At 54.6% G+C, this 20,955-nt stretch overlaps 1 protein-coding gene across 1 annotated transcript in view; it reads right to left on the minus strand.

The window, feature by feature from the left end:
- Positions 1-18,067, minus strand: part of LOC101549703 (patatin-like phospholipase domain-containing protein 4) — a 134,713-nt gene extending 116,646 nt beyond the window's left edge. Inside the window, exon 1 of the mRNA XM_055123549.1 lies at positions 18,012-18,067. The gene's annotated coding sequence lies outside the window, so the exon portion shown is untranslated. The remainder of the gene's footprint in view (positions 1-18,011) is intronic.
- Between the last annotated feature and the right edge of the window lie 2,888 nt (positions 18,068-20,955).

A 20,955-nucleotide genomic window follows, 5' to 3' on the forward strand; every position in this document is an offset into this window, starting at 1 on the left:
TTTTGGAAACTTGACAATTGCTTTAACTCAAGCTGGGCTTTTTATTGCATCTGAGAAAGTACAATGCGAGGAGCCTTATTCTTGTTTACATTATCAGTTATTTACAGATAAGGTTAAAATGCAAAACTTAAGCCTTAGAAAAGACAGTTTATGTACTCTGACTTCCAAAAACTTCTTGGGGGGGGGCTGGAGAGAGCATAGCCGGTAGGGCGTTTGCCTTGCACGCGGCCGACCCGGGTTCAAATCCCAGCATCCCATATGATCCCCTGAGCACGGCCAGGGGTAATTCCTGAGTGCAGAGCCAGGAGTAAGCCCTGTGCATCGCCAGGTGTGACCCAAAAAGCAAAAAAAAAAAAAAAACTTCTTGGGGACATTAACTGGATTAGGCCTTCCTTGTGTTTAGCATGCTTAAGCCACTGTTTGATATATTTAAAGGAGATTCGGATCCCAGTTCTTCTCGGACATTAAGCCCTCAAGGCCGAGAGCACTGAAATTGGTTGAACAATTTCACTTCCCATATTCCTGCAGCAGTACTATATCAGGATAAGCCCCTTTTATGGATTCATTTACAAGCATCTCCACGGGAGGTTTGAACTCCTTACTATGAGATGGTTATTGCTTTAATTGCCCTGCGTCAAAAACAATCTAATTTATATTTTGGTAAAGACCCAGGAGCAATTGGAATCCCTTTTGATAAAGACAAGCAAAACTGGTGAAATCAATTTTCGGAATTTTCATGGGCCATCGTCTTAGCAAATTATTCAGCTACTATTTCCAATCATTTACCACAGGACAAGATTTTACATTTCATGGTGACTCATCCCTTTATTTTTCCACATAATACAGTTCAACAGCCTATTATTACTAATGCTGGTTTAATTTTTACTGATGGATCTTCTAATGGCTGAGCCGTGGTACGAACAGACTCAGGCACTAAGGTTTGGCAGACAGGTTGTACTTCTGCTCAGGAAACTGAACTTTATGCTGTGCTTCCGGCTCTTAAATTGTGTCATGAGGTGCCCTTTAATCTCTATTCTGACAGTCAATATTTTGTACGAGCCTTACTTGCTATTGAAACTGTTCTGTATATTGGAACTTCTAATCATCTTGTACAGGATTTTATTTTTAAACGAAATTCAAACTGTTATTCATCAGCGAATTCATCTGTGTTATTTTGGATATATCTGTGCACATTTGGCCTTCCTGAACCTCTTTCGGAGGGAAATGCTCTGGCTGACAAAGCAACTGAAATATTCTTTTCCCAAGCTCAAGCCTCTCTCCGCTCCCATAAACTTCACCATCAGAACAGCAGGAGCCTCTGCCAGCAGTTTCATATTCCTAGAGAAGTTGCCAGACAAATTGTTAAACAATGTTCAGAATGTCCTTTGCTGCATTCAGTGCCTCATTATGGAATTAATCCTAGAGGCCTTTTACCCAATGGACTGTGGCAAATGGATGTCACACTTATTCATACTTTTGGCAATCTTCGCTATGCTCATGTCACCATAGACACTTATTCAGGATTTCTACATGCTACTTTACAAACAGGGGAAGCTGGTAAACATTGTATAGCGCATTGTTTGACTTGTTTTGCAGTTATGGGTACCCTGAAACATAAAAACAGATAATGGCCCTGGTTAGACTGGAAAAAATTTTCAATCTTTTATACACAGATAAATATTATACATCAGACAGGCATTTCATATAATCCTCAAGGACAAGGTATTGTTGAACAAGCACACCAAACTTTTAAAAATCAGTTGCAAAAAATAAAAAAGGGGGAGTTGTATTCTCAACAACCTAGAAATCTATTAAAGCATGCCCTCTTTGTTTTAAATTTTTTGATTTTTGATGAAGATGGCTATACCCCAGCACAGAAGCTGTGGGAAAAAAATATAGAAAATATAAAAAATCCCATCCTCTTGTAAAATGGAAAGATCCATTGGATGAAAATGGTAGGGGCCAGATCCAGTATTGATGTGGGGACGAGGGCATGTTTGTGTCTTTCCACAGGATGCCGAAACGCCACGCTGGTTGCTGGAGAGGTTGGTGCGCCAGACAAAGAACTTGATCAATCAATTTGCACAGATGACGTTCGTGGATCCAACCAGCCTTGCCGAGACCACATTGACGACGGATCAGGTCCAACAGGCATACTCTCAAGTTAAGAGAAGTCAATTGCATGTGACCATGACGGCCTTCCTTGTGCAGCTGATGCTCCTTAGTTCAGCAAGGGCAGACACATTTGGGACTTCCATTCCAGATCCCCCGGTGTTGCAGTTAGCCACTTGGGGAGGAGAGCAGATTCAGTTTTATAATAATGCTACTCAGTAGGCTGGGGAATGAGGGCTGCACATATATATATATATATTTTTTGGTTTTTGGGTCACACCTGGCGATGCACAGGGGTTACTCCTGGCTCTGCACTCAGGAATCACCCCTGGCTGTGCTCAGGGGACCATATGGGATGCTGGGATTTGAACCCGGGTCGGCCGCGTGCAAGGCAAACGCCCTACCCGCTGTGCTATCTCTCCAGCCCACTCTTTTTTTTTTTTTTTTTGAGGGCTGCACATATTATATGGCACCAGTCAGATATTTCTTTCTCTGGAATATCTCGAGGAACCCCTATTTGTTTAGAGAGATTCTTCCACTAATGGGACTTTGGGATGTTTGGGCTTATACGATCGTGTAACATACTGGAAGAATTTAACTACTATTGTTACCATTAATGGAACAGGGTTTTCTAAACGGTCTCACTTCCATAGAGAATCTCTGTCACCTTTAGATTTGGAAATATGTTCTCCAACAATTGTACCATCTTTGTCTGCTGTATGGTCCCCTTGCAAAAGCTTACAGGGCAGTTCTTGGACAATGCATAATCTTGCCTGGTTTTGTTGGCATCATCGCACACCGGATAACAGCATTTATGGAGAATGGAAGGTCGCAGACATGCCGTGGGCTTTGATGACTGAAGGATATCAAATGGAATATGGAAAATGGCCTTGGCCATGGGGAAGAACAATGATTCTTTTCCAGGTGATGTGGAAAAATTGCGGCCAGTCACTGGCAGCCAGGACAAACAAAATGTGCACTTCTCTCTAGGTTATGGTGCCGCTCAAACTGATGGATCCATTGAAGTATGCGTGCCACTTCCTTGGGCATTTATGTTTGGGTATGCTAATATCACGTTACAACAGGGAATTTGGAATGTGACTTGTGATAATTGTATGATTACTAATTGTATTATGGGTATTGGTGTTGGGAAATGGGTATTTATTGTTAAATAACCTTCATTTTTGTTGATTCCATCCAAGTTACGATGTCATTATAACTTTACTTGGAGTTGTGTTACTGACATGAAATACAACAAGACCAAATATCCGTGGGAATGAATCAAGAAACATCATACAGGGCTTTGGCATGACGCCAATGAAAATTTGAATCTTTTGAACCTACATCAGGAAACTGTAACTATATAACAGGCATTGACGAATTAAGGGATCCGAGCGCGCTGTCCTTGCCGGGGCTCTACTGACCCCAGGGAGGGACAGGGCCAGCATCCGGGGCAGGGCCAGTGCAGCGGAGCCCGGGGCTGCCGCCCAGTGCGAGCTCCTGGGGATCCTCTGCCAGAGGTGCGCCCGGGAACGCGGGGCCGCGCGCCCTGGGCATCAGGCAGGCGCGTCCTCGGGCCCGGGGTCCCTTGGGTGGAGGGGGCTTGTGGCCCGACGGAGGGAGGCAGGGGAAGGAGGCTCGGGCCCCACGCTGTCCGGGGCCGCGGGAAGGGGCTGAGTCTGACGCCCGCCCGCCCGCCCGCAGCCCCCAGCCCGGCTCCATCGGTCCGTGCGTGCGGAGGGGTCCGCGCTGCAGCGCGGGGGGTCCGCGCTGCAGAGCGGCGGCGCTCTCGCTCTCCGCCTGGGTGAGTGACGCCTAGGCCAGCTCCTGGGGGAAGGGGCGATTCCTGATTCCTGCAGCCCCGAGGCTGAGCTCTGCCCCCGCCCGCCACAGCCCTGCGCCAACCACGCTCAGATCCCAGCCTGGGTGCTCGCTCCCTCCCTGCCTCGCCTCTCCTGTCCCGCCCTCCACACCTCTGTGCCTTCCACAGCGACCCTTCCCACAGCCTGCCTAACCCCCGCATCTCTCTTTCTCTCTCTCTGGCTCTCTAGCTCCCTGTCTCTGTCTCTCTGTCTCTGTCTCTGTCTCTCTCTCATTCTGTCTCATTGTCTCTCTTTGGTCTCTCTCTCTCTCTCTCTCTCTTTTTCTGGCCCTCTGTTTCTCTGTCTCTCTCATTCTGTCTCTTTGTCTCTCGTCTGTCTGTCTGTCTGTCTGTCTGCCTGCCTTTCTCACTCTCTCTCTCTGGCACTCTGTTTCTGTCTCTCTCTCTCTCTGTGTCTCTCTTATTCTGTCCCTTTATCTCTCTTCTGTGTGTCTCTGGCTCTCTGGCTCTCTTCTGGCTCTCTGGCTCTCTCTGTCTCTGTCTCTCTGATTCTCTCTCTCTGTGTGTCTCTCTCATTCTGTCTGCCTCTCTGGTTCTCTCTGTCCTCCCCCACCTCCAGGTCAAATAGATCTTCTCTGCTCTCCTCCCCTCCCTCCCCACTCCTCTCTTCCTCTCCTCTCCCACCCCTCCCCTCTTCCTCCTCCTCCTTTCCTTTTCTCTTCCTCTTCCTCCTCCTCTCCTCTCCTCTATCTCCTCCTCCTCTCCTCTCCTGTGCTCTCCTCCCCCTTCCTTCCTCTTCCTGTTCTCCTTTTCCATTTTCTCTTCTTTCTCTCTCTGTTTTGGGGCAGCCACACCCAGCTATGCCCAGGGCTGATTCCAGGCTCTGTGCTCGGATGACTCCTGGTGGGGCTCTGGGAACCATGTGTGGAACCAGGAATTCAACCCAGGCCTGGCAAGAGCCCAGCAGGTGCCTGACCCTGGGACCATCTGTCTGGCCTGTTTTCCCTTCGCTTCCCTCTTCTTACACACCCTGACTGAAATCCTTCCTCTTTTTTGCCCGCTCACAGTAAACAGTGACTGTGGTAGCAGTCCTGGAAGGTGGAGACGTTACTTGGTGCGTCTACTGGTTCGTGCTCAACTGCGAGAAGAGAGAGGAGTTTGGGAAAGAACCAGGTGATGCCCATGGAGAGCTGAGAGAGATGGGAGAGGGCCCAGGAGGGGGAAGTGTTTGCTCTGGAGTATCCCCAAATTTAGCGCCCTAAAGCAAACGGAGGCCTGAAGTACACAGCAAACCGAGAGAGTGTCCCGGAGCCACCAGGAAAACCACTGCAGGAAACTGGCAGAATAGCACAGTGGGTAGGGCACTTTGCCTGCATGGAGCTGAGTTGGGTTTGATCTCTAGCACTGCACATGGTCCCTCGAACCAGCCAGGAGTGACCCTGAGCACAGAGCCGAGGGTATGCCCCAAGCACTGCCAGCCGTGGCCCCTGAAGCTGAAAAAAAAATGTTGCACGATTTAGCACAGTGTAGATGAAGAAGACCCTCTCAGCTACATGGAATAATTTCTGAGTCCATTTTCTGATAAAATTACTGAGGTCTAAGAGAGAGCACAAGGGAGGTCAAGGTCCTGTCTCACATGAGAGCTGCCGAGGCAGCTTTGACCCAGGTTCCAACCCAGGTGCTCGGAATGACGTGAAGCCCAGGGAGAGTAGAGAGGCCGTGGCTGTGGCTGGCCGTGGCTGTGGGCTCCGGTCACGTGGGAGGTGGTGATGGCCTGTTTTCCTAAGACAGGCCGGTGTCTCGGAGCTGCATATGTTTCCTAACAATGAGTGGACTTTGCCCCTTTTTTCTGACTCTTCAGTGGTTTTCCGTGTGTTTCCACCACACTGCCTTGCTGAGGTGCGTGCACTCCTGCCTGAGTTTCGCTCCCTGGTGTCTGTGCGTGCTGGTGAATATCACTCAACAAACGGGTACGTGTGGCCTCCTGGGCAATTTGGCCATAGCCGTACTGCCCCAGCAGGAAAGGAACAAAGAGGAAATAAGAAGTGGTGAAGTGATCAGGAAACCCCCAGAGACTTTGCCTGCCCTTCATATCACGTTGGCGGTGTGGACCAGTGTGAGTGTGGCGTGTTTCTGAGCACCAGGCTGTTCTGTAGGTGAAGGGACATAGTCTCCACTTCATGGTCTTGCGTCCCTAAAACGTGACAAGGCGGACATGCCTGACGGGTGTCTCTGCTCAATTCCAGTCTGAGACAAACCAGATGGTGTAAGGTCACCCCGCCAGCCCTTTCCATTCCAGAAACAGATCCGAGGACCCACCCAAAGCCCACTCTCGCTGCTTCTCCTCGAAGTTCTGGAAACTGAAACCATTTTCGCTCTGGCTTGACCTACCTCCAGAAAGAACCCGAGACTCCTTAGAATGGTCCTACCACAGCGTTTGGACGCGGGAAGGACCAACCCAGGCACAGACACCTGCAAACACTGTCTTCTTCCAGAAAGGGACAGCAGGATGGCACAGGTGGGGGAGGGGACATCCTTTGTCATTCTCACGGAAAAGTTTAGCAGTGACTTTAGGGATGAAAACAGAATTCTGCAACACAAAACGTCCATGCATGACAGGCCAGAGCAGTGTGAGTAACAGCAGTGAGTAACAGTGAGCATAGTAGGGTAATGTTGTAAGAGAGTGGGTGAAAGGGTAATGATCTGAGTGTAATGGCTATAACAGTGTGAGTCAGGGTGTACTCACACATAGTCACAGTGTGAGTAAGGGTATAATGGCTACAGTGTGACTGATGGCTATAATGGTGCGAGTAACTGCGGAGTGGTGTGGGTAATGGCATAAGCACCGTGACAGTGGGAGTTGAGGGTGAGTGAGTGTGTGAGTAATGGTGTGAGTAGTGGTGTCATGGCTAATGGTGCAACCGCTGTGAACACTGTGTGAGTAACTGTGACTGATGGTGCAGTGGCTGAGTAACAGTGTGAGCAATGGCTGTGGGTAACACCGCGGGTAACAGGTTGAGTTCTAGGGTGAGTAATGGTATGAGTAATAGTGTCCTGGCTGAGTCACAGAGCCAGGCTGTGAGTGATGGTGTGAGAAAAGGGTGCAATGGAGTGAGTAACGTGGGTCAGTACCAGGGTAACAGTGTGAGTAACACGTGAGGGCAACATTGTGAGTAACAGGTTGAGTTCTGGGGTGAGTGACAGTATGAGTAATGATGTCCTGGCTGAGTAACAGTGTAATGGCTGTGGGTAATGTGTGTGATGGTGTGAGGAAAGGCTGGAATGGTGTGAGCAATGCAGGTCAGTACAGTACATACAGATGACATAAACAGAGAGATACAACATGATGACAGAAACAGATAGATATGACATACAGATGTCAGCAAAAACCACACAGAGATGCGCCCGCAGGACACACTCCACGCAGATGCACCCCAGCGCCGGGGCAGGTGGGGCCCCCTCCCCACAGCCTACCAGGAGTCAAAGGATCATGGGAAGTTCACCAGTTAACGCTGGCAGTGCTTTAGGGGTGTTGGGGTGACACACGATGCAATCACTTCCCTGCAGATAATAACCCTCAGAATCTGCATTGCTGAGGTGAAATGAGCAGTGAGCCAGAAAACACCTGTCACGCCTCCAAACCCACTGACGTGTCCGGCTGCTGCTGCCTCTCTTCTGGTGCGTGGCTGACTCGTCCAGCCCGTTCCCGGTCCCTCGAGAGCTGACAGCCAAGATCCGCCTGACTCTCTCAGCCCGAGCATGTTGGGCGCCACTGCATGGACAGGGTGCCTTTTGCTGGACAGAAAGGGAGCCGTGCTCTGCCCCTTCATGAGAAAGCATCACGGCCGGCCAGATGGCTGCGGTGGCCTGTTTGCCTTCCCCTCTCTGAGGGGCAGCTTTCTCGCCAACACCCGGGGGACTCTCGGCAGTGAGCACAGGCGCAGAGATTGCCCTCATCCCAGCTGGGTTTGGCTTTGCTTCGGGGCCACACCCGGCAATGCTCAGTGGCTCCTGCTGGCTCTCCCGAGCTCTGGCCGGGAGGGAGAGACTGTGCAGGCCACTCTGGCAGCTGGACCTGCTCCCAGCCACAGGAGGGCATCCCCGGGAACCCGGGTAATTCTGCAGCCGGCCCCCGGCTCCCACGAGCCACACTGACCATCCCTCTGGGGGCTCATCCAAAAGGCACCTGCCCAGCCTCAAAGGGGGGCCAAGACCCTGAAACAACACCCCTCTCTCGCTCCCTGCGCCTACTTGAGGCTGGCAGGAAGGCGCACTCGGGCGGCCCCTTGGGCTGTCCCCCTCTGGGCAGCAGGAGCGGAAGGTGCCCAGAACCCGGGCAACTGGATGGGATGAGAAGCGGGCACCCACACCGGGGCACACTCCCATGCCCACACATGACATATACATCCATACACATCACTCATACACACATATTCCAACACATGCATGCACACACAACACTCAGACCCACGCATACTGACACATGTACACACCCGGGGGCACCGTGAGAGGGACGGGAGTCAGGGAGCAGTGGACAGAGAAACAGGGTGGGGGCTGGAAGGCCGCCGGGAGTCGGGGCAGCTACAGCCTGGCACGGTGGCCTCCAGGCCAGAGGCACACCTGGCCGGCATCAGGCGCACCCACAACTGTGGAAATGCACACGGTCTTCCATCTTGGGGGAAGAGACCGGACGCCGGGAAGCCAGGACACGCCCACGCTGCCCTGCCTCCAGTCACAGGCGCCAGGCCTCATGCCACACGTGTGTGTATGCACACAACACCCATACCACACACATGCATACACAATGGTCACACACATACTGACACATACATGCACACATAATACACACACATGCACACTTACAGACCGACACATTACATACATACAGCACTCACACATGCAAGCATATTTACAGACTGACACATACATGCACACCAGCACTCACACATGAAAGCACATACAAAACCCACACCCACACATACTGACCCATGAGGACAACACACACATGCATGCACACACAACACTCATAAACCCACATGTGCTGACCACACATGCACATGTCACACATGCACACTCCCATGCCCACACATGACATATACATCCATACAAATCACTCATACCCAAATATTCCAACACATGCATGCACACACAACACTCACAGACCCACACTGACACATGTACACACATGCACACTACTCTCACACATATTGACACATACATGCACACAACACATGCATGCATACAGAACACACATGGTGACTTATACACACATAACATACATGCACACACAACACACAGACACGTATATTTACACACAATACACATGCATACACAGACTGACACATACATGCACATGACACGCATATGCACACCTAACACTCACATCTATATATACTGATGCATGCACAATGCACATATGCACACACAGACCAACACTTATATGCACATAACACTCACATGTATGCACAGGTAACACACACATGCTGACACATGCCATTACAAACAACACACACGTGCATGTACAGGTAACAAACACACCCATGCATTCTGACACATGCACAAGCAACGCTCATACACAGGCATGCACACCCATGCCCACACGATACACGTATGCACACAAACCACTCATACTCACATATACACATGCATGCACACGTGGCACTCATAAACCCAAACATATTGACATCTAGATGCACACAAAATACGTGCATGCACACACAACACTCACCTCCACACATACTGACACAAGCACAAGCAACACCCACACACATGCATGCACTCATATACCTATACATACTGACACATCCATGTACACACAACTCACACACGCATGCACACACAATAAGCTGCACACCCAGGCACACAAGTCACATGCATGCACACACAACACACACATGCACATGCATGCACGCACAACATATATAACCCCCACACACTGACACATACAGGCACATAAACCCTGACAGTCACACGTAGTCACACGTCCAAGTACACACAACACTCATACTCATTCATGCACACAGTCATACACAACAGACGCACACATACACTACCACACTCTCACATGCACAGACACGCACTCACATATCACCCCCACACATACACCCACACTCACACCCCCACATGTCCCCTCACACACAGGCACTGTCATGCCACACACACTGATGGTTGTCCTGGCCGTCTTGTTCTTCCCCAGAAGGATCCCCCGTTCTGCGTTCTGCTCTGTGGGGAGGAATCGGGCATGGCTGGGTGGTTTCTCCGTTTGCAGTCTGCCAGTCCACGGCTGACGGTAAGAAGACGCTGGGGAAACGTGTTCCTCTAAGCCGGGATGCCAGAGTAGAAGGAGCCTGGTGCGAGGGGCGCCGAGTGATGCTGGGGACTAGGAAGTCGCGGACTCATTTCTCCTGGGGGTCCACTTCCTTGGGCAGCTGCTGTCACAGCCTTCGTGCACAGGGGCAGCTGCAGGTGATGCCCGAGTGCCACATCCAAGCGTCTGCTGTCCCTGCTTGCTCCCGGCCCGTGCCCCGCGGCTCTTCCCAGACACACTCTGGTGCGTGCCCTGCGGCGTGCTGTGTCCCCAGGAGAATGGAGTGGCTTGGCGCCTTTTCCAGAGGACGGCTGTTCCCCCCCCCCTTTTGGTTTTAGAACCCTCCCGGCTTCCTCCTGGGTCTGCACTCAGGGACCACTCTTGGCAGTGCTCTGAGACCCTGGGAGTGAACCCAGGTGGACCGCGTGCTGGCGAGCTCCCTCCCGGCCGGACCCTGTCTCCCCTCTAAGGAAGGGGACTGAGCGTGGCTCTCAGCTGCCTGCCAGTCAACTTCTCCCAAGGACCGGGCCTTTGCGGCCACACGTGCCCACTGGGACCTGGGCAGTGCACAGCCTGGAGGAGGCGCCGTTCTGGTCCCGAGCTGGGGCGCTCCCGGCCGACAGGAGAGCCCTGGGCGCCTCCCGCCTCGTCTCTGCTGGGACGTACCGCAGGATGGACGGTGCACTGGGCTGTCCTGCCCACTGGCAGGGGGCCACAGACTGAGGGTGCTGCACTGTGCAGCGTGGCAGGAAGCCGCAGGAGAGCGGGGCTGGACGGCAGGAGACAAGCCGCCTCCCCGGGGTACTGGCCAGTCCACTAGTGCCTGGATCACTGAGCACCGATCACTCACTTTTTTGCCTAAAGGAGAAATGAATGACTGAGCGTCCCCCCACCCCCACACAGACTCCTGGAAACGACCCTTTCTGCTTTATTCGGGGACCGGAGCCTGCAGGACTCAGGGCTGACTCCTGGCAGTGCTCAGGGGACGCTATGCCATGTGGGGATCAAGCCCGGGTAGGCCACGCCCCAGACAAGCCCCGGAACCTCTGCACTAGCTGTCTGGCCTCCAATTCTCCCCATTCTTTTCCCTCCCATTGGTTTTTATTTAGGCCACACCTGGCAGTGCTCAGGGCTTACTCCGGGCAGGATCGGGGCACCCTCTGGGGTGCCAGGGATCAAATCTGGGTCTGCCGCATACGAGACAAGCTCTGCTCAGTACACTGTCCCTGGCCTCTAACTGTCCCCGTCAGAAGCAAACAAACAGGACATGTCCCAACTGTGCCCCGAGGCTTCCACCCCCGCCCCACTGTGCTACAGTCCTACCCTGTGGTGGTAGGTGCCATGCAGAACAGGGACAGTGAGCTACAGCAGGACGGGGTGTACCATACATGCGGGGACAGTGAGCTATAGCGGGATGGTGTGTACCACGCACGCAAGGATAGTGAGCTATAGCAGAACGGTAGCAGGACGGTGTGTACCATGGATACGGGGACAGTGAGCTATTGCAGATGATATGTACAACGCACGTGGGGACAGTGAGCTATAGTAGGACGGTAGCAGGATGGTGTGTACCATGCACGCAGGTCAGTGAGCTACAGCAGGATGGTGTGTACCATGCACGCGGGGACAGTGAGCTATAGCAGGATGGTGTGTACCACACACGCGGGGAGAGTGAGCTACAGCTGACGGTGTGTACCACGCATGCGGGGACAGTGAGCTAGCAGGACCCTGGCGAGCCCGGGGTACAGGGAGGGTGGCCAAGCGCCGAGCAGAGGCGCCAGGAGCCAGCGCGGGCACTGCCGTACCTTGATGAGGTCCTCCCGGGAGCTGAAGCTGGACACCAAGTTCTGCCTGGTGCTGGTGTCAGTGATGGACATGTGCAGGCGGCGGTGGGCCAGCTGGTGGGCGTTTGCGGGGAGGATGGTCTCCATCCCACAACTGCAGGGCAAAAACGGGGCCGCCTGAGCCCCCCACCACGCCCGCAGGCCCTAGGCAGCGCGGCCCCGCCAGGGCCTTGGCAGGAAGTGGGCTGGGAGGGCTGGGGCGGGGGGGTCTGTGGGGGCCACTGACCTGAGTCGGGCCATGAAGTCGTAGCCGGGCGTCATGGCCCCGAAGGACTGCCCGCGGATTTCTTCGGCAAACGTGTAGGTGAACGCTTTACATTCCTGAGACAGTGAGAGCGAGTGCCCGCTGGGCGGGGATGTCCAGACGGATGCGTCGGACTCTGACGCGGAGTCGTGTTCTCTGAGAAAAGCACCTGCACTCTGACCCCCCGCCCCCATCGGGCTGGACCCCCGACTCCCGACTCTGCCACCCCGCTCTGGGCCCTGGCAAGCAGGCTTCACCGATTTCCAATCTCACCCCTCACCCCCTCGGTTCTGAAACCGACCCGGACCCGGCTGGCCCACATGTGGGGAACTGGGAAAGGTCTCATGCCTGATCTAGCACTTTTTTCTGCTGCTTTGTCCCTCATCCTGAAGCCTCGCCACCCTGACAAGGGAGGGGGACGATTTCCCTGTCCCCCTGCGTGTGTGTGTGTGCATTCCTATGTGTGTGTGTGTCTGTGTATTTCTGTGTGTGTGTCTGTTGTATGTCTATATCTGTGTGTGTGTCTATGTGTATCTTTGTATTTCTCTGTGTGTCCGGGTATTTCTATGTGTGTCTGTGCCTGTGTGAGTCTGCCTGCTGTGTGTCTGCGTTTGTCTTTGTGCATTTCTATATGTGTGTGTCTGTGTATTTATGGGCGTCTCTGTGTACTGTCTGGGTATTTCTATGTACCCCGGTGTGTGTGTCTGTTGGTATCTGTGAATTTCTATGTGTGTGTCTCTGTGTATTTGTGTGTCTGAGTCTGTGTGCATGTCTATGTGTCTGTGTGTTGGTGTACAACATCCTGTAATCTCAGGCCTAGCTAGGCTTGGATATAAATGTAGTTTTTCTGTTACAGTTACTTTAACTGACTATACTTCCGGCTGTGTAACTGACTTTGATACTGTTTCCATTGACTAAGTTAATTTGCATATTCTGCCTCTGTGGCTGAATATCTTTGGTTAGAACATCAAGCTAGTTAATAAAAGGGGCTGAACAGGTTGTTCTCCGGCAGGCCACAGCACAAAAACCTCCGGAGACAGTTATGTGATCCTTGCAAAAAATGTGGATTTCTTTCGCGAGTATGTCTTAAATGCCTCGGTCTGTAAACCTTACTGCAACATTGTTGCAACACTGTGTATTTCTGTATGTGTCTGTGTCTGTATTTATCTGTGTGTGTATGTGGCTGTGGGCTGGAACTGAATCCGGAGCATGTGCCATGTAGTCCAAACGCTCTGTGACTGAGCCCGACGCCCAGCCGGGCAGGGGAGGTTTGTACTGCGGCTCCCCCAAAGTGGCTAACATCCTCTTCCCCAGACACTCGGCTTCCTAATGGCAGGAAGAGCAAGTCTGGCCTGGACACTCCGGAGCTGCACCGGGGCCGGGAACTGGGGGACACTGGCCTTGGCGGGGAGAGGAGCGTCGACGAGCAAGCAGAAGGGGGACTGGAGCGAGAGCACAGCAGGGAGGGCGCCTGCCTTGCACACGGCAGACCTGTGTTGGATCCCCGGCACCCGCAGGGTCCCCTGAGCACCGTGGGGAGTCATTCCTGAGCACAGAGCTCTGAGCATTGCTGGGGGGGCAGGCAATAATCAAAACCCAAACAGAGCTGGGGTCCCCGGCTGCGGACTGAGGCAGCCCCCCTGCACACAGGCCGGGCGCCCTCCTCTCCAGCATGGAAGCCTGGGATCCAGAACCTTCCCCTTGGCTTCTGCAGAGCGAGCACGGATGGTCACTGCAGCGAGCGACCGGCCGCAGACGGAGCTCCATACCCAGACCGGGCCCGGAGGACGCCAGGAGCTCGTGCCCACTTCCGGCGAGGACCACAGGGCGCGTGCCAGGATGGTGTGGGGCCTCGTGGCCATGGGCTGGTCAGACTCTAGCTCTAGTGCTCCCTCGCTCCGTCCCAGGTGCGTGCAAGCAGTGAGCTTCCGTGGCCGGAGCCTGTTCGGGGGACGAGTCAAGAAAGACCCTTCTGGCTCAGGAGCAGAGTGGGGCCGAGGGAAAGACAGCCGGGGCAGCCCCACCCGAAGGCTTTGGGTCCAATGCGCCACGGAGGCCGGGCCGCAGAGGAGAGCTGGACAGAACAGAGGCGGGGGAGTTGGGAGGCACAGAGGGCGTCAGGGCAGCCGTGCTCGGAGACCGGGAGCCCCGGGGGAGCAGGATGGAAGGCGGGGGAGCGAGAGGTGGGGACCACAGTGCGTGCATGTCATGGCTGTGAAGGGCAGGGGCACGGACTGGGGGAGCTGAGAGACAGCGGAGGCGGCTCAGAGGCCCCCTCCCCTGGGTGACCATGGCACCAGGCCGGACTGGCCCCGTCCCCTCCCCTCCCCACACAGTCCCCTGAGCCTGCCAGGAGGGATCCCTGAGTGCAGGGTCAGGAGTCAACCCTGAGCACAGCCTGGGGCGCCCCCTCCGCACCCCAGGAGAATCCTGGAGCCTTCAGCAGGGACAGTCACCCCAGACCCCATAAGGTCTGCCACTGGCCCTCCCGGTGCTGAGGGCTGGGTTTGTGTGTGTGTGTGTGTGTGTGTGTGTGTGTGTGTGCGTGCGTGTGTGTGCGTGTGTGTGCGCGCGCGTGTGCGTAGGGGAAGAAGTTTGGGGGGTGGTAAAGGCTGCGCACCTCACCTCCAAGTCTAAATTTGCTTCCACCAAAAAATACACCCGCATCAGGTGCTCCTCTTAATTACACGTGTCTGCGCTCAGGACGGGATTAATTGCTCACAGACGTGTCACAACACTGCACAGCTCGAGGAACTTACACCATCGGCGAGAACTGAGCTAACGTGGCACAGCCTCGTCGGTGGAAAAGCAGTTTGGTTTAAATAGAGACAAAGAAAGAAGGAAGGAAGGGAGGGAGGGAGGGAGGGAGGAAGGAAGGAAGGAAGGAAGGAAGGAAGGAAGGAAGGAAGGAGATAGCGAAAGAGAGAAAAAAAGAAAGAAAGAAAGAAAGAAAGAAAGAAAGAAAGAAAGAAAGAAAGAAAGAAAGAAAGAAAGAAAAAGAAAGGAAGAAGAAGGAACAGAAGAAGGAAGGAATGGAAGAAGGAAGGAAGGAGATAGCGAAAGAGAGGAAGAAAGAGAAAGAAAGAAAGAAAAGAAAGAAAGCACGAGAAAGAAAAAGAAGGAAGAGAGGAAGGAAGGAAGGAAGGAAGGAAGGAAGGAAGGAAGGAAGGAAGGAAGGAAGGAAGGAAGGAAGGAAGAAGTTGAAGCTCTCCTTCCAGTGTCTCTCCTGCTTCAAGGGACAGAGAAAGAACCTTCCACACCATGACAGTCAGAAAAGGCGCTTTTGAGAGGGGGAGGAACGAGGGCAGCAGTGACAGTGGCTCGTGCCCCTGTGCTCTGCCAGCCTGCGACAGGCGTGGCCCGCCTCTAAGGCACGGACACCATGGTGCTGGGCTTCCCACACCCCCAACAGAGCAGGGCACCCGCTCAAAGGGGAGGGGGCCACGGCACCGTGGCGCTTTCAAGAGACACTCAGGACACGTGGAGCTGGCACAGGACGTGGCCCCGTTGGCGGGAGGCAGGGGCTGCCCCGAGAGGAGGGAAGGGCCCTTGGCACGGAAAGAGGAGCCGGCGGATGCACACTCCGCTCCCGTGGGGGCCTTCTCACGGCTTTTCAGGTTCACCCCCTTGGGGTTCTTCGAGTCCGCCAGGCGCAGGCAGCCAGCGGCCAAGCCCGCAGACGGAAGAAGCTCCAGTCTGAGCAACAGGCCTTGAACCGGATTCCTCCTGTCATACCCAGGGGAATGTCATACCCAGGCCGCCCAATGAATGACTAAGACTCTCTGGGAAGCGCCCAGCAGCCAACCCCCACCCCTCCCCTACCCCCCAAATCTTTGCAGGGAACATTTTCTTTCTCCTCTCTCACCCGGGCCCAATAGTGTCACAATAGACACAAAGCTACAACAGACCCATCACTGACCCCTGGGGGTGCATCTGCTATGGCTACATTTATGCTAATTTTTATATTCTTTATTCCTTGACCTTAAACATGGATAAGGCCCAAAGTATTTGCCCCTCCCCCCACTGTTCTTAGTTGATTATTTTCCCTAGATTCCTATGGAACTTTGGGGGGTGGAGAGAGGGTAGAGAAAAGTAACATCTGCAGAGATCCGAATTCCCGAGGGTCCCACTGGACCGCATCCCAGTTTGCCAACAGCACCGGGGTTGATGGGGGCTGCAGTCCTAAAGCTCCGATAGAAACGTTGATGCTTTAGCAGGTTTGGAACTGCGGCTCCTGACCCACAGGCCTGGCCTGAGCGAGGCTGCATCTATATAATCGATAGAACCCCCTTCCCAGGGCGCTGCACCCTGCAATCCTGCAAACTGCCATGCTGCAGCAATCCTGAACTCTTCATTGTGCATACGTGCGCACATACACACACACACACACACACACACACACACACACACACACACACACCTCTCCGAGGTGCTTCACCATGCAATACTGCAAACTGCCATCTGGCAACAATCCCGAACTCTTTCCATTGTACACACACACCCCAACCCTGAATTTCCATTGTGCGTACACACACACACACCCCAATCCTAAACTCTTTCCATTGTGCGTACACACACACACACACACACCACCCCTCCCTGGGGCGCTGTACCATGCAATCCTGCAAACCGCCATCTTGCAACAATCCTGAACTCTTTCCATTGTGCATACACACACACACACACACACACACACCAATCCTGAACTCTTTCCATTGTGGATACACACACACACACACCCCTCTCCCTGGAATGGTGCACCATGCAACCCTGCAAACTGCCATCCTGCAACAATACTGAAATCTTTCCATTCTGCAATATGTGCATACACACACACACACACACACACCAATCCTAAACTGTTTCTATTGTGCATACACACACACACACACACACCCCTCTCTCCCTGGGGTGCTGCATCATGCAACCCTGCAAACTGACATCCTGTAACCCTGAACTGTTTTCATTGTGCATACGTATACACACACACACACACACACACATCCCTCTCTCCCTGGGGTGCTGCATCATGCAACCCTGCAAACTGCCATCCTGTAACCCTGAACTGTTTTCATTGTGCATACGTATACACACACACACACACACACACAAACACACACACCACCCCTCTCTCCCTGGGGTGCTGCATCATGCAACCCTGCAAACTGCCATCCTGTAACAACCCTGAACTGTTTTCATTGTGCATACGTATACACACACACACACACACACCCATCCCGCAGCAATCCTGAACTCTTTCCATTGTGTCATTGTGTACACACACACAGAAACACACACAACCCGGGTGCCAGTGTGTCGCTGCAGCCGCGCGCCCAGAGCAGAAGCCTGGAGCTCCCCGGGGTGCAGGGGCCACTGGCCCGTCTGCGGAGCCCTGGGGTCCGGGGCGTGCGCCCTAAGCCCCCAGCCGGACGCGGCACCGAGGCCGGGTGACGGGCCCGCCTCCCCGATACCGCACGGAGCCCACCCGGTCATCTGGGCCCACTCTCCCGGGCCGCGCTTTAAGCCCTGGGGGGCCCGACTGAGTTTCCCAGCCTAACACCCCTTGCTTCGGGCGCGGGGCCGCCGCGCCGCCACTCAAGCGCGCCCCGCCTATCGCAGCGACCGGCCCCGCACGGCCCGCCTCTCGCTCCCCTCGACCAATAGGAGCGCGCCGCTCCATACCTCCCGCCCCCTTGCTGTCCGCCTCCGTGCCCGGAACCGGAAGACGGGGCCCGGCCGACCCTTCACGAGGCCCCGCCTCTCGGCGCCGCGCGCCTCCTTGGAAAGGTCCAGAGCTAACAGGTGTGGGGGCGGGGGGCGTGGCCAGGAGAGGCCGCCCCACGAGACTTTGTGCCGAAATCACGCGGCGCGGCCCCGCCCAGGAAGGTACAAGCAGTGCCGGGGTCTCGTTTGTGACGTCATCGCCACGGGCTCGGCCGCTTGGCGGAGCACGCCCACGCCCCCTGGCGCGCGGTGACTGACAAGGAACCAGCCGGCGCTTTGTACTAGACTCGCCCCGGCCCTTAAGTGTATCCGGAAACCGAAAGGCCGCGTTCCGGTCGTCCCCCGCCCGCCGGCGAGTCCGCTGAGCGCGAACGCCGGTCCTTGGCCGCGCCCCGGAAGTGGTTCCCTGCAGCCGGTTTCCCCGTTGCCCCTGGCAGTCGGAGCACACACTGAGCGGCTGCGCCCCCTGCCGGAGGGTGAGCGAGCCCCGCCCGCAGGCTGCTGCCTGGCCCCGAGCCCAGGTACTGCCCCGCGCAGGTGACGTCGGAGTCCGGGAGGCGGGCGGGGGCGGGGCGGGATGCACTAGGGAGGCCGCCCAGCAGCATCCCTGCATCCCTGCATCCTTGCATCCCCGCATCCCCGACTCCCAGCATCCCCGCATCCCTGCACCCCAGCATCCCAGCCCCGGGCGCTAGCTAGCCCACGCGGGTACCAAGCAGAGCCGAAAACGCAGCGCACTTCGGGGTCCTGAGGTGAAAAGGCGTAAATGGAAACGAGAAGGGGCGTCCGATTCTGTTTTATTCGAGATGGAAACGAGGAGGGACGTGTGAACCTACTTTATTCCATTCAGTAGGGTTGATTTTCTGATGGAGGCAGGGCAAAACGGGATACGGTCCTCATTCTACTGGCTCTGAGCATGTTCTGATCCTTACCGTTTGCCAGTCCTTAAAGTTTTGGTGGGAATAAACCGGAGGGAACGCCATTTCTCACGCGCCTGGGGGTCAGTGAGGCAGATGAGGCAGGACGGAGGGTCTCTGTTGGTTGGCATGTCCCAGCTCTCCAGTATTTTCAGGAATGGAAGTTGGGAGTCCTGAGGACGCTCAGACTCAGAGTTGGCAAGTGGAGAGCCTCAGTTTATTAGCCTATTAGCTAATGGGCTCCTTTATTAGAAAGGAGGAAGAGAAAACAAAGGGAGAGGGAGGGACTACTCTGGTGATGAGTTGTGTGGTGTTGGAATTATGTGCATGTGTAAACAGGACTCCTAGTGTGGTAAACCACAGAATTTGAATTAAAAAATTTCAAAGTAAAAGCCTAAGTAGCAAAGGAAAAAAAAAGTAGAAGAAAAACAAGAGAAACTCCCCAGGTGGGAAGGAATGTAGTTTGTTTTGTGGGGTTTTCATAGGGAAACGGCTCTTTGTCTTACAGGGGGTGCAGACTTTAGAGATAAGGGGGGTTTCCTGCAGATCCTTTGAGATGGAAATTGGTTTCCTGGCAGATCCCTGTCAGGCTGTTTGCCCTAGGTCTGGCCCATTATCTCAGCCTCCCCGGGAGCTCTGGGGCAGAATGTTTGGATGGACCTTGGCTAACTCCCAGTTGATCAGAAAAGGCCTGGGATTTGCGGGAAGTCAGAAATGTTGGATGCGCCTGCCCTGCCCGGGCCTGCTCCCTGCAGCTGGAGCGGACACCGAGGCGCTCTCAGCAGCGCTGTGTGGGGAGGGAAGCGGGTCTCAGTACTGGGAAGGTCGTTCTGGTGGCGCTGAAACAGCTGTGTGATGGGCAACTCAGTAAATCAGGGTGTTTTTCACAGAACATTGTTTTTAGAAAGTTTGTGGAGCAGAGAGAGCTAAAATGGAGCCACGTGCAGCCGCCGAGGATGGGAAACTGAGGCTTCCTCCTGCCCTCACTCACCCCAGGACCCTTTCCTTCATGTTCCAGGTGCTGTGCCGGGTCCCCATGGCAGGCACAGATCCTGGAACTCAGAAGGCGCGAAGACGGGGCCCGGAGCGGGTCCTGGCCTCAGGTAGAGACCACCTGTCTACCCGCTGGTGAGTGATGACCCCCGCCAGATTCCGCTCTCAGGGCGCTGTCTGGAAAGCTCGAGAGTTTTAAAATTCTTTTTGGCTTTGGGGACTGTGTGCCCGAGGCTTACTCCTGGCTCAGTGCTCAGGCTGTTTCACCAGGAAATCCACAGGCGAAGATGCCGCAGGGGGAATTAACCCCAAGAAGGGGAAGCGCCTCTGTCCCGTCACAGCAGCTGTTTGCAAGACAGGGAGTGGCGGCTGGGTCAGGAGGCTTCACTAACGCTATTCTCTGTGGCTTCAGAAGCTGCAGGCACCGGGTTCTTGGCTCGGTGGCCTCCGACACCATCCTGAGAAGTCAGTGGGGGGGGCAGCAGGTTGTGGCTGGGCTCAGGAGTCGAGGTTAGCAGCACGCTGCTGCCGCCCGAGCTCAAGGCGCCTCCAAATTCTCCTTTCGGCCTCTCCGGGGGTCTTTTAATCTCAGCTCCCCTACAAGGGATCACTCGGGGTGGGGCGGTGATGTCGGAGCACCCCACTTAGGTGAGGCTTGTGTGAACCAGGGAGGAGAGACACAGACGGTCACTTTCTCCCCATCTGCCTCTGTCCCCGGGGACCCAGGGTCACTGGGTTCTTGTCTCGCATCACAGAAAAGGATTTCAGGAATAGACGAGCAGTGAAGTGAAGAGGTTTTATTTGGCGGGTTTCGAAGGGGAGGAAGTAGAGAAAGTGGGAGAGAGGGGAGAGGAACATGCTCAAGAGAGAACCATGGGCTTCTCCAGAGGCAGAGTGAGCCTACACACACCCCAGGAGACTTGGAAGGATCAGAGGCCAACCCTCAAGAGGGGAGATGTGGGCAACACAGGTGCCCGGCCACATGGGCACAA

This window comes from Sorex araneus, chromosome X (genome assembly GCF_027595985.1).
Source record: "Sorex araneus isolate mSorAra2 chromosome X, mSorAra2.pri, whole genome shotgun sequence".
Taxonomy (NCBI): domain Eukaryota; kingdom Metazoa; phylum Chordata; class Mammalia; order Eulipotyphla; family Soricidae; genus Sorex; species Sorex araneus.